The 13,876-nt window shown below is 32.7% G+C and overlaps 1 protein-coding gene across 5 annotated transcripts in view; it reads right to left on the bottom strand.

Annotated features, from left to right (window-relative positions):
• Window positions 1–2,992: 2,992 nt before the first annotated feature.
• Window positions 2,993–13,876, bottom strand: part of LOC132745445 (serine incorporator 1-like) — a 118,994-nt gene continuing 108,110 nt past the window's right edge. For all 5 annotated transcript variants that reach the window (XM_060734368.1, XM_060734370.1, XM_060734372.1 and 2 more), the window contains one exon: window positions 2,993–3,004. The gene's annotated coding sequence lies outside the window, so the exon portion shown is untranslated. The remainder of the gene's footprint in view (window positions 3,005–13,876) is intronic.

Raw genomic sequence — 13,876 nt, 5'->3', positions numbered from 1 at the left:
ACAACAAAAAAAATCTTACAAGTGCATATATTTATTTCATAATGTGAACTGTAAAACATGACATTGATTTATATAATTATATTATACTGCAAAATACATGCAGGCTGGGCTGTGTAGTAATAATATGTCAAATTGATTAACGAGAGTTCTGTATGTAACTCTAAAAACGCGTGCATGTATATAATTATAAGTTGTCATTATTGCAAGCTGTCATTATATATACTATTCTCAAATGCCCAGCGATGAGTTCGAATTTGGTTCTTGAGTTGTACACTTGTGTATTTGTATATTAAAAGTATGAAACATCTGTGATTTCTCTCTCCGTTATACGACATATGCTACCCATGCATCTGGACAACTTGTATCCACATAAACTGAACCTTCAACGCATTAATTTGATCAAATATGGTAATTATGAATCCATCCAGACAAACAACATCTGAGTAAAAACAAAATTTAGACCATTGTTTTAGAAACGAAATTAATGTTAAAGGGACTTCACTAAGGCTTTTTGACATGACGGGACTGAAAATAATTTCTCGAGATAAAAGTTTCATTTGATGTAGGTCTAGACCAATAACTTGTGTATAAAACTTCATTATTTTATTGTCAAATGATTAATCGCCACAATATAACACTAGTCAGTTTTACCCAATGTATATATCAAATTAGTGCAAACGATATTGAAAAAAGCAATGATACAAGCCTACGAAATGATGTAAACAATAGGTAAACGTTGCAATGACATAAAAACAATAAACAATGTTGAATACAATATAGATTTTATTGAATTAGTACACATGCAGCTGTTACATAAAGTCGTCGTCTGCATATGGAAAAACAAGGTGTATGCTCCACAAAGAGGTAAATGTAGTCAGGTGTCGCTGAAGTTTAAAGTGTTTATATGTGATACACCTATAGGAACAACTTCACTAAAGGTAACGTTATTTGATCAATTTTTAGAGGTTAAATTATTATCTATTTTAACATTTCCCCTTTTTCACTTAAAAACAAAAAAAAAAAAACTTAAAAAAAAAAACAAAAAGAAAAAGGGTTGTTTAAAGACATTGTATCCATTCTTCGTTGATACCCAAAATTTCTTTAATTAACCCCTCCTTCTAATTCAAATGGAGGATATTGACTTAATTTCACAAGAATGATTGATTCCTGGTGATATCGGAATTGTAAAATAATTTTATGACAGCAATAATCACGGTTTAAATTCGTTAGTGCAGCGATTTGATTCTTCATAAAACATCACATATTAACGTAAATTGTTCATACATTCCTTTTTAGACCCTATCATTTCTTAAAGGGTCCTCGAATGCACGACTTACTAATCTATTGCACGGGCCTTTTTTATTCATTCACACATATTTTTTAAATGCAAATTAGTGTTGCATATAGACAAATTGTAAGCATCTCAATGGAATCTAATTTATACCATAAGTTTAAACATATATCAACAGTCAATTTCAAGCAATGGAAAAAAACTGCAAATTGTCGTGTCTGATTCTGGTGGTAAGGTTTTAAAGTCGTTTGTGTTAGTATTCGGCGTTTTCTTATTTAATCATTAGCGGTTTTTTTTTTAAATAACCGCCTGTATGGAACAGATCATTGTCATATATTTATGATTTAAGTGATTTGCAGAAAGTGGCAATTCGAGTTCTGGTTAAACTTGAGACAGATTTCTCAAATATCAAACAATGTAGATGAAAAAGAATTAGAAAATTGTTGCGTAGGTTGTGTCCTTTAATGTAGAGGATGTACAGGAAAATAAAGAAATGTTAATTTAATTGTGAAAAACAAAACTACAGATATTTGTATATAATAATATCGATGATGAGGACTAATGATATGAATCCTTACAACCTTTGATTGAATGTTTTGTTAGATGTTTTACTCGTGTCTCATTCTGGCAGAAAAAGTGCATAAGTCTGAAACTTCACCACATAAGAAAATAGATATATACAGAATTCCTAAAAAAAGCCCAACACGGCAAAATTGAAAATGTTGCAGGCTCGGTTTGATTGAGCCTGTTCATGGACGGCACTGGAAAGTGCAAGCCACTGTCCACGCACCCTAGCACCGGCATTAGCAGAATTTAACATTTAAACATGAAATAAATTTCCCAATATTTACATAACTCTGAGAACATATTTGCCATATGTTTTGATAACGCAAGAAACAGCTGCTATCAAATGTATAAAGATAACACAGATATAGCAGATGCACTACATTCAACATAAAGAATAACTATGTTTTACATTTAATTTATATGAAGATAATAATAGACAAAAAGGTATTGTCAGCGTTCTTCATCCTTTGAATTGTGTTTACAATGGCAAGTTGTCATTGCCCGCCATATTGTCAAGGACCTGTTGGTGGTATCTATTGTAAGATGTAACGGGAAATTAACTTGTTTTAATACCGTTAGTGTTTTTTCAGCGTAGCGATTGTTTCTGTATAGTTTTCATTGACTAATGTAACAAACAATTCTAATTTCTTTTAAGTAACCGTACCGAGTATTTTGTTGGGTTTGGATGGAAAGATCGGATTTGTAGTTTCGGTTGATAGCTTCAGCTAAACCCAATATAAAACAACAATTTATTTACCTACTATATTTAGGTTACTTCGATACTAGCAGTTTGATAGACAATTACAACGACTTCTAGCACCAAGTGGAAACACTACACAGCACGGTTTATGACAGATACTTAGGATGCCCATTCAAGTAAGCAAATGAGTGTAAAAAAGTTTTATTCTTTACAGAAAACAAAACAGTCCTACATTATTAGTCCAGATTTCCCAGGTACTTAGAGATCCATAAATTTCAGATTGTTGTTCAATAATTGTGGTCATCAAATAACCTGTGCAATGGAATTGATATCTGGAAAAATAATGAAAGGTATACATAAATAAATTTAAAAATGTATACGTTACTTTAAGTAAATAATATCGGTCTGATATAGCCGGTTGTGTCCATTAATCGGCTTTTTAGCATCGGTTTGGAGTTTGATGTGTTCGTACATATATGACACGAAGGCCGTACGATAAACCAGGTGCGTTACCAGCTGATTTCGATTCTAACAATAAACTAAGGATCTACTGAATGTAGTTTTTATTGCAATGCGGAATAAATAATCTTTTCCGGTGCGTGGGGTATTTTCGTTATAATGGCTTTTGAGTTAAACATAGACACCCTACTCTCCTGCTATAAGATATAGAAATTATTAAACAAAAGAAAAAGGTTTTTTTTATTAAGTTTTCAGTAAAAAGAAACCACAGAAAACCAAAAAAGCTTACGGTCTTAGAATGGAATGTATTGTGTGTTATAAGTAGATGCCTCTAAACATTTATACTCTCTTGTATGTTTGAAATGAAGTCAGCGTTTATGAAGCAGTTGTATGCTAAGGATGACGTCATTACGCTGGATGTTTGAAATGTATTGTTTATTTCTATCTGTAGACTTCAAATTTCAAGTTAGCTCAAAAGTGTTGAAGTACTCTTCGTGTGCTAGAAATGTCAGAGATTTTTCATACCTGATGTAAATCACACTTACTTGAAAGGCGTCAATCAGGTGCACTGATTTGGGCACGTAATAAGTGTACTTGTGATAATTGGTTAGATCTAAGTCGCCTGTCGGGAACTTGTGCACTATTCCGCCCACGGCACTGTGAAGGAATTTTGTAAATTTCGGAGACATAAATGGAAATTCTACTATGGGTCCAAGGTCTGGTAGGAATTACGGGGGGGGTTGGGGGATAAACATGGTTCGTCTTTTCCTATTCTTTTCGAGGGATAAACCGAACGAAACTATTGCGGAGGTATGAAGGCGGGGCAATTATCATGTTAGAACATGGTTTTATGTTAAAACCAGTGACAGGGGCGTCGCTTTTTTTAATACTTTTTTTTCAGTTATGCTTACAATACTACGTTAACTTCTTTGGTAGTACTTCCCAGTGAAGAGGACTCCTTTTGCGCTTTTTCACGGCACTTTTATTGCGACTCCCTTCACCAGAGAAAAACTGCATACAAAACCTTCTTTGCACTCAAAGACCGTTTGGAAAATTATTGGGCGGTTTTGTTGTGATTAATGGCCAATATTTTGTTTGCTCAGACTTTTCTGACGGGTTCAAAATAATGGGACCGCCTGCAAGTATTCATGCATCTGTGACGACATTGGCAAACTGTTTTTTTTATTATTGGAACATTTGAAGCAGACTTTATTAGGCCATGCCTTAACGGCTCCGTAGCTCATATTTATTGGCTCAATTATTCGGCATCAACATTTGTCCATGTGGTCTGTCCTCTAAGCAGATAAAAATTGTTTCTTGAGTCAAGTGCGTCTCTCCAATAATAAAGTGAAGACTCTTTGGTTGTTAGTGAATATGCATCACCTATTCGTACATTATCACGAAAACGTAAATGTCTGGCAGCTCCTTCAATGATATCCTTTATTTTGGAGACGATTTTGTTACGAGATGCAGATTTTGGCCTACCTGATATTAGTACATGTTTGATGAACTCTACACCAGACTCAAATTTCCCTTTCTATCGCCTAACTGTGTCATAAGACACACAAGAAGGCCCATAAGCAGTAGATAGTTCAGTCATCAACTGATTCAAAGAGCAACCCAGTTTTGAGTGAGCTTTGATGTAAGCCCGTTTTTCAACTTTTTTGTGACGCTTGTAACAACCATTTTTACTACAGTGGTTAATGACAGAATTCTTCCCTGAACTTTGACACTCTTCAAGAATCAGACTACCCTTCACTTACAGGACTTTCAAAAAACAACATTAAATGATCCTCATTCTCACACATTCAATGATAGATATAAGTCAATACACTGTCAACGATCACCTGTTAGAATCAACTTGTTGGAATCTGCTTTTTCAACTATTGAGAATCAGGCTATTGTCTAAAACAGACTTTTCCTAACTATCTATAGCCTTTTTCAAAGTTCTAAGTGTCTTGACGCGCGATTGCCACTGTATGAGAGGCCCTGTGAGAAGTTTCGTGCCGCTTCTACCTTGGATTTGGGAAGTGGGTGAACAAGGGAATCAATACTATGCAACCATACAAGACGTTTAGCTAAATCACAATTTGGTTCTTCCGTTCTAATAAATATTGAGTTGGGTTATATTTGATGTCTATATTACATCGCATGTTCTAACAATCTAATAAATCAAACAATTTAACAGTTATACAAGAACATTCTTCGTTTCACAAATACGGTCCGACTATCTCTCGTAAATAACAAATTGGGTTCCTATGTTACATGGATATCCATCTGACATGTCGTGAATAATAATCTTGGTGTCCCTTAAACCGCTTGCTTATGGAAATGTAACCATAGATGCAGCCATCTCCTAATACCACATCCTCAAGTCAAAACAAGATTATTATGAAAGTTTTTTCCTTGAAGGCCGAAGATAATTGTTGCTAGGTAAGTAGGATTCAGAGATTCTACTAGAGCTACACTGTTGATAAGGACTAAGGCATAATGAACATTGGTCAAAGCATGCCTCTGCATTAAATGACAAAATGGGAGCATAAGCAGCTTCAATTCTGAAAGAGTAGTTACCGCAAACTCGAAAGTGTGTTTAGTCACTAAATAGTATAGTTAGTTGACTCTATTAAGACACTTTAAATACAAGTGAATTATGTACACATATATCTTAATATACGGTTTATTCTATAGTTCACTGAAATATGTATATATTTCGAAATGTTTGTTAAATGTATACGGTCATACATGGAATACAAAAATAACTATCCATAGTATGAGTAGAACATGGTCTTTATATACGAGTTGAATCGTTAATGTAGGAAGGTAACTCCCAGTCAGCTTTTTAACCGGTAGAGATTTGTAAAGCCTTTAATTTCTAGGGTGGTATTTAATTTGAGACGTTAATTTCTATACACAAGTTAACTGTATACGACCCTTTATATAAGACCCGTATTCAAGGTTGGTTTCTCTGACACCTTAGGAGTGACGTCATCTCGGGAGATCGCGTGAAACAATGCTCCAGAAACGATTAAGTTACAAATTGATAAATGGGATATCATTACAGACATATATATAACAACAATATAAACTACTATGAAATTTCAAAAAAAAAAAATATGTAAAGGCATTAAAATGTAAAAATTCTTGTTTTTCATTAATGTACATGGAGGTAACTATTTGTGTCTGCAAAAAAAATTGCCACTCTCAAAAAATCGTACAACACACCAAATATATTCAGCTGGTAAAGTATACATTTTCAACTTGATACCTTTAATTCCAAATACTCTGCTTATCAAATATTTTTAGAAACATCAACATATATATAAAAAAACAAAGCTTGCGAAACACGTTCCACAGAAATATCGATATATTATATTGAATTATATTATGTTTACCGATATTTTTGACTAAGGATCTCGGATCCCGAGTATCAATTCAGTAAGGCGATGACCGACAAAGATCCCTGAAGGATGTTATCACATAAACGAAAATTAATGGACGCAATAATATACTTGTATTTGATTAAATAACAAAGTGACGTAAAATCTATATGTATATGTTTGAGATAACTAGTAAAATGCACTCCTGCTTGATTGAGGTATCAATAGCCAGTGCTCTTTTTGCTGTTGTGTATCATTATTACGAGCAACAATCATATGCAATTACATAGCTATTTAATCGTATATGTTACGGCCCAGTGCCGCTTATATATACACACGCCGAATTCTAATTTTTGTGTTTGACTTAATTATGTGAAGAAATTTAAGGGGTTTTTTTTCTCTTTATCTTTGGAAAGGAAGGGGCTCTATTCCTTTTTAAAATTTTTTTTTTATAAACACCTATTAAGAATTATAGAGTTATAATATCTAATTCTCTTATTTCTCAGTCCGTTTGTCGAATCTAAAATTATGAAAGTCATGCCGACATGGTTTTTCGTTCTATCCGGAACATTTTCTAGGAATATGAATCCCTTCACTTGGTTCATTTGAAATATTTTTTATTATACGGCATACATGGAGAAAAGGATGCAGCGTAAGTATATGCAAAATGCACATTCTGTTTATTGTATCTATTACTAGAAAGACTTGATAGTAATTCATTAAAAGACATTAACAATCTTAATTATGTTCCTGTTTGTCACAAATACGCCGGAATTTTCTAAATGGATGAAAATAACACAGAAAACTAGAAAATGGCCACTTGAGTTTACAATAGGCAATTTCAGTGTGTATGGATGTTTATAAAATACAATGTATTAAAATTTGATTTAGTAACGATCTTTTTATCCTGGCATTAGAGAACATCTAGTTCTAATAAATACAGTATACTGTATTCACTTTGAAATTTCACTGTTTCACTCCGTAGCGAGAATTAATCTCAATCTTTGTTTTTGTATTTTTTCTATTGTCTTGATATTGAATTTATGTATGTATTCGTAATTTTTTACATGTTATAATCATAATTGAACGATCAGTATATACGCATTGAACTTTTCAATAAGCTAACATTCTATGCGGCTTGCATAGTTTTATCCCCCATTTACGTCACATCCGGTAAGGGAAGTAACTCTTCCCTGACTGTTATCGCTTAAATGAAAGGGTTTATATGGATGAAAATGAAATGTGAGTTTGAATATTGTTTTCAAAACTAGTAAATATTAATGCCATTTATTCATGAAATAACACTGAATAGTTTTAAAATGTGATATGTTTCTTTTTTTTCCTTTATGGATATTCATAAAATAACTGTCATTTAATATTAACAGTGAATTAATTAAACATTGAATTAATCTATCAATATTTAGAATAATTTACAATGGTTTCTTCGTGTTAAAATGCAAAGTATTAATTAATCTAATTTAAATTTATAAAGGTATATGACATTTTCATGTTTTTTGTCTATTTTCAGATAAGGTGGGATTTTATGTTAAATCTTTCCCCTATTTCATATCAGGAAATTATTCATGCATTTAACAACACCTCCCGCTACCTAGATGACATTCTTAACATGAATAATCCTTATTTCGATCAATTGGTTTCTAAATATATCAAGGTGGAAATTTATAGATTTTATAAAATATTTACTGAGCTTCAGAAGTTTATTTGACACATTTAATTATCTTTCTAAAGTATTTACAACAAATTTTCTAATTCATTGACAATTACTATACCGTAACTAAAATCTACGATAAAAAGAGATGATTTTGATTTTAATACTTGTTAACTATCACACATTTAGATGCCCGAGAGTTTATCTCATGTTACATATAATCAATTAGCCATATGTAGGATTTTTCAATTATTTCTGTAAGCGCTTGGAGAGTTCCGATAAGGTCTGATGCCGATTTTAATGAGGGCAATTTCATTTATTAACTAAACAAACTTCTTAAAGCGAGTTATCGCATATTCATAAATTGTCGTAATAATATGTATTATTCATATAGTTTCATACCATCGTAATTCAGACTTACTTTTAAAAGTTTAATTGTAATTTAAACACTTTTACGACTAGTTTAGCACCTGATTTCATGGAGCGTGGTTTACAAACTTCGAAGGATCATGGGTCATAGTAATGTTTCTGCCGTCTTCCCTAAAATTATCAAACGGTTTATCAAAAGAGGTTTATGACCCAATTATTTTAAGGCAACCGATTGCTTGGTGTTTCCACCTTTTCCAGTTGGACCGCTACGCTCTTATTCCTTTTTATTACATCCCAACTGGACTGGTACTCTAGATGTGTAGACATCTGAATGATGGACAGTTCTCTAAGAGCCTTTTTGGAGTTATATTATATTTCTGGTATTGTCGTAATGTTCGTCTTCTGTCTTGTCTTTCGTCAGGGCTCTTTGTTATGGGGTGATTTTTTCTTGTTAGCTATAGTTACTAAATTGATTAAATTTTAAAGTGTTACTCTAGTCTTACCTTAAGGCATAGAGATAACGTATTGGTAATGGATCATATATGCTGGTACTTTATTCTACATATTTCCGTAATTTTGTATGTGTTTTATCCTTATTTCGTACTATTGTAATGCCATGACCATTGTAGAATTTCTTCTTGGCGCCGGTGTTATTTTTTTATTATAAGCACTTCATGTCATTCACGAGAAATATTGGAAGTTTTGGCGGGGCGCCTACAACTGGTTTAATTAACTCTTTTCCAGTGGCTCTTAACTACCAACTGATCCTTCAAGGCTCAGGTTTCAAATCACATCTAGTGTTCCCTCTCAGATGTTTTTCATGTCTTTATTGTAATCTTGGTTAGGCATAAAATAGCATAACGCGGTGTTTAACACATCCGGTGTATGAATAATCCGTTAAGCTCTCTGATATAATAACAGCAAGACAGTCAAGATTTTTCAGAGGAATAATATAGCATAGGATTTTTCTTTATAAATCTTTAAGCGAAGCCATGGTGTACCCGTGTAAAGTGATTATCATTGTTAAATTGTTGTTTTGGGAGTGATGCTATGAATGTGGATAATATTACCTATGTGATTAAATGATTTTGATCATAACCTCGAGCCGGTCAATGTGTTTATCGAGCGAGGAAATTAATTTTTATCTTTGGCAGATAATTAAATAATCCCATTATATCACATGCAAATACTCTATAAATAGTTAATCTATATATTTCCTTCTCTTCCTTTGTCGAGTTTACGACTCGATTTTTTAAAAAACTTGTTACATAAATATAATTCATCCTGGCATTAGTTTTCAGATGAAACGGTGATAAGTATTACCCCTTTCACGGTATACTCTTCGTCAAACACTCGCACGTCACAGTAATACATGACCGGTATGTTTCCGCTCGAACAATTACGAAAGTAAAAAAAACAAGAGAAGGAAGTAGTTTCTTATTGAACGTTTTTTAAAAAAGTTTAATTTTAATATAATCGCACTTTTTTTGTAATTTCAATAGATCAAGCTTTCTCCAGCAAAAGTGTAACATATATTGTTTTTTGAAATAACTGTAATGGTAATGATAATGTATCATGACTCTACTTGCGATAAATAATGATCAATTTTTTGACACGTTGAATTAAGGGTTGGCTTTTAAGCTCGGGGAGTTTATTACGCTCAGATCTCCTCGTGTTGTAAAAGTCGAATAGCCAGTACATACGCATTATCTACCTCGGCGTCACTAAGTTTGTTTAGCAACGTCGCGGTACCAATCGGGTAAATTAGTGTATATATAACACGCGTCTTGGCTCAGGATTATAATAACATATATCATTCTCTTTTACGGAGTGATCAATATCAGTAATCAAAAAGGCGGAAAAATTCTGGGAAAGGGATAATTAATATTTTAGTTATAATAAGATCTGTTGACGAATTAGTAATGAACCAACTATAATATCCCAATTGACCATGTTTTTTTTTACGCGCCTTTGTTGAATTGGATAATGGATCAATAAACCTGAAGAAATTGATATATACCGAGCCAGACGGGTATATACACACATTAAATTTCCCCGTTGGGGTACGCTCTTTCGTTTGTTAAAACTGTGCTAGAGAGTGTGATGCGCATCACGAGGTCGATTTTGACGCTCACGGTTGTAAAATTTACTCGATTTACTCCAAGCCTTTGAGACTGTCAAATGACAAAATATTTAACACCAAGTAGAGTTAAAATTAGATAACATATATTACAATCGAGTATCGAAACAAATATGACCTTGTGAAAGCTTGATATTTATTGAGAAAAAGGTTGGCGTTTCTTATAGTAGACTCTGACTGCACTGTTAACTCTTGTTTACCATTCGTTAGGTACGCCGCGAAGAATAACTATCAAGTGAGTTTTGTAATTGTGACGTCTAATTGTTTCCTCTCTCGTGTCGTGCGAAGGTAGTACCTCTAGAGGGACTCTTTTTCGACATTTCATTTAAAACAGCAATTGATTTCTGTTAGAACCTATTGTCTAACTCGGCGTAGGAATGGTAATCTTGTATATAATTATTACTTTGTTTTGAGAGTGATACTGATGTGGATATCACAGTCTACCTATGCCAAGATAAAAATAGTCACAAAATCTCGCACTGAATAACATCGGCCTCGGGTTTGATATATATAATATTCTGAACTAGGTTATATAGGCTCTATCATAATTCACTCCAGAAACAAAAATTAAAATACTATATTAAACAGTGAAAATACAGGACATAATTGTACCATATTTGTCAAGTCGCTAAAGACCGCAGCGGTTTTTTGCAAAACAGCCGTTTTCATAACGGCCATATAACCTGTACAAAATTTAATAACTAAGTTATAATATATCAGCAAGCATTATTTTTTAAAGAAATAAAGTAAGTAATTTTTCATGAGTTCGACAGCAGCCGTGTACATGTATATAAAACTATAATAAACGTCCGAACGAATTATCAATGAATAAGTGACTGTTTAAAAATGGTTGCGAGGTATTATAAAAAAACTAAATAAAATACGTCACGACTTAGTCAGTGAAAAGCGACGAGTTGCAGAATCGATGCTAGTATTTCAAAAGTGTCTAGTAAATGTCATTACTAAACATGAACAATTGATAATTATAGACATTTTCCACTTATCTTAGCAGGTCAACTCACAGATGATCCAACGTCACATCTTGTGTTAGTAGAATTACAAAGCAATGAAACACTTTCTCTCTTCATATATAATGATAATAATAGATTCGCACTAATTGCTTATGAATAATTCAAGTAGGAAATACACACTGAGATAGTTGAGCGATGGTGATTGCACGTGCAAAGAGGTGGTGACGCTCATGAGTATGTCGATTTAGAATGTGTGCCCTATAATTGCTGCATTATTGGCATTTTAAGATGGTGTATCTTTTGTTCCAATCAAGTGATCGCTCATAGCAGGAGAGAGAGTTTTGGATGTTTCGCCGATAGACGGGCTGTACACCTGTTCTATGTGACGCAATGCATGAATTTAAGAAATCGTATTGTTGGCATGATTGACGATATAGATCAGTCATGTTGATGTGTATACGATGAACTGGATTATATCATTTTAATCTATTGCCGACAGAATGATTTTTACTCGTAACAATTAACGCCCATACCAAGAAGTCTGATGCAGAAAATATCATGAGCATTATATATATATGTATATATACTTTTTCTATATTTTATATAGTCTCTTATGAAACTGTTCAATAGTCAACATCATTACAATATTATTTTCATTTTACAAGATGTTAGAAACATTGGTGTAAAAGAAATGAAATACCCCTTCAGAAATTTATATAATTCTGAGCTTTTCGCTTCACTGAATGCCTGAATAATCAACTGTTGAATTCCTTCTCATAGTTTGTTCAATAACTCAATTCAATTGATTGTGATTAAGTTTGCAAGCGAGATCACACACATTTTCTTAAAAAGTTGTTATATATTTAACATATAATATTTATTGTAGGCACTAATTGTTTACAGTCTATTGAATAGAATTAATCATAGTACCTCTGTTCAGGGAAGTTCAAGTTTAAGTGTCCCTTATTAATCGTTTCCATACTTAAATTATTTAGATAATCAGATTTTATTTGAAAACTCCTCACTTACCTTTATTTAAAAGCAATGTTATATGAATATAGAGTATAATACTTATTGACTATTCCTGCAACTAGTTTCTTGTAATTTTGTATCTATTTACCTCTTAGGTAACATGTGTTAGAGTATCTTATTATAGGTGTAACCTCAATTCATATTCAAATTTTAAAAGCGCAAAACTTATTGGTTTTTTTCAGAACTAGTGGTGTATATCGTTTTGGTTTTTCACCCCTTATCTGACAAAAAATATAATAATCACAAACGTGCCAAATTTGGTACCCCGGGATTGGATGTATATTCCGAAAATTTGGTTTCTGCTTAAAAATGCTTAATTCTTGGGATACAACATTAAATAAATAGAGAACCAGTTTAGATATTCTATGCAAAGCTCAACCTATGTGGGGTAAGGATTAAAATATCCTCTTAAAGGAAAATAATACATAAATGTAAATATAGATACTAAAGTAGTGTAATATATTTTACATATTTGCGAGACAATATAACGTGATTCTAATAATTTCAACATAGGGATACACAGAGAGTTCGTTATTTGCATTAAGAAAAAATTTTGACGGTCAAGTCTTTTAACGAAAATTTTTGTTAAAATATGTTTCTTTATCAACATAGATATATTGGACTACTAATTAAATAGTATTCTTGTCTCAATCTATTCTTCAATGAGGTTGGGCCATTTTCGTTGGTTTAGTTGAAATAGCTTTGTTTGACTCTGTTAATTGAAGAGTAGAAGTAATTCTGAGCTTACCTATTTATATATCGGCAGGTATCTGCCCGTTTCAAATTACATATATGAAAGATACTGCCATAATCATTTCATTGAACCCGTTTTATGTAGTGAGCCCTACGACATAGCATCGTGCTTTGCTCAATCATTTCGGTTTGTATTTTTATTCGAAGAAAATCAAATAGAGAACATCTTTACGCATGCCTAAATGAACAGTTGCATGATTTGAGTATGCCTTAATTAATAATAAGAGCCTATCAAGTTGCTTCCGTTATTTTATTTTCAAAATAGGTGATACGGAGTAAAATCAACATTGAAACAAAATGCATAGAAAAAAAGTCACAGCACAATTGTATTATGACGACTATGTTAGGACAAGAATTCCTCAGAAGCTAGATTTAGTCATTTGTAATTACGGATGGTTGCATACAGTAACCAATAATAATTAGATGACTCACATGAGTCAAGTCTTTTTAAGATATGGCAATTAATTTCCTACATAAAAATTATCTTAAGGGCTAGGTACAATACATTACGTCTATTTGAATCCAATCAAGGACAATAAGTCTCATGA

Source organism: Ruditapes philippinarum, unplaced genomic scaffold (assembly GCF_026571515.1).
Source record: "Ruditapes philippinarum isolate M1 unplaced genomic scaffold, ASM2657151v2 ctg2043_1_1_1_1, whole genome shotgun sequence".
Classification (NCBI taxonomy): domain Eukaryota; kingdom Metazoa; phylum Mollusca; class Bivalvia; order Venerida; family Veneridae; genus Ruditapes; species Ruditapes philippinarum.
Note: the sequence above shows the minus strand (reverse complement) of the source record. Positions and strands in the feature narration are given on the sequence as shown.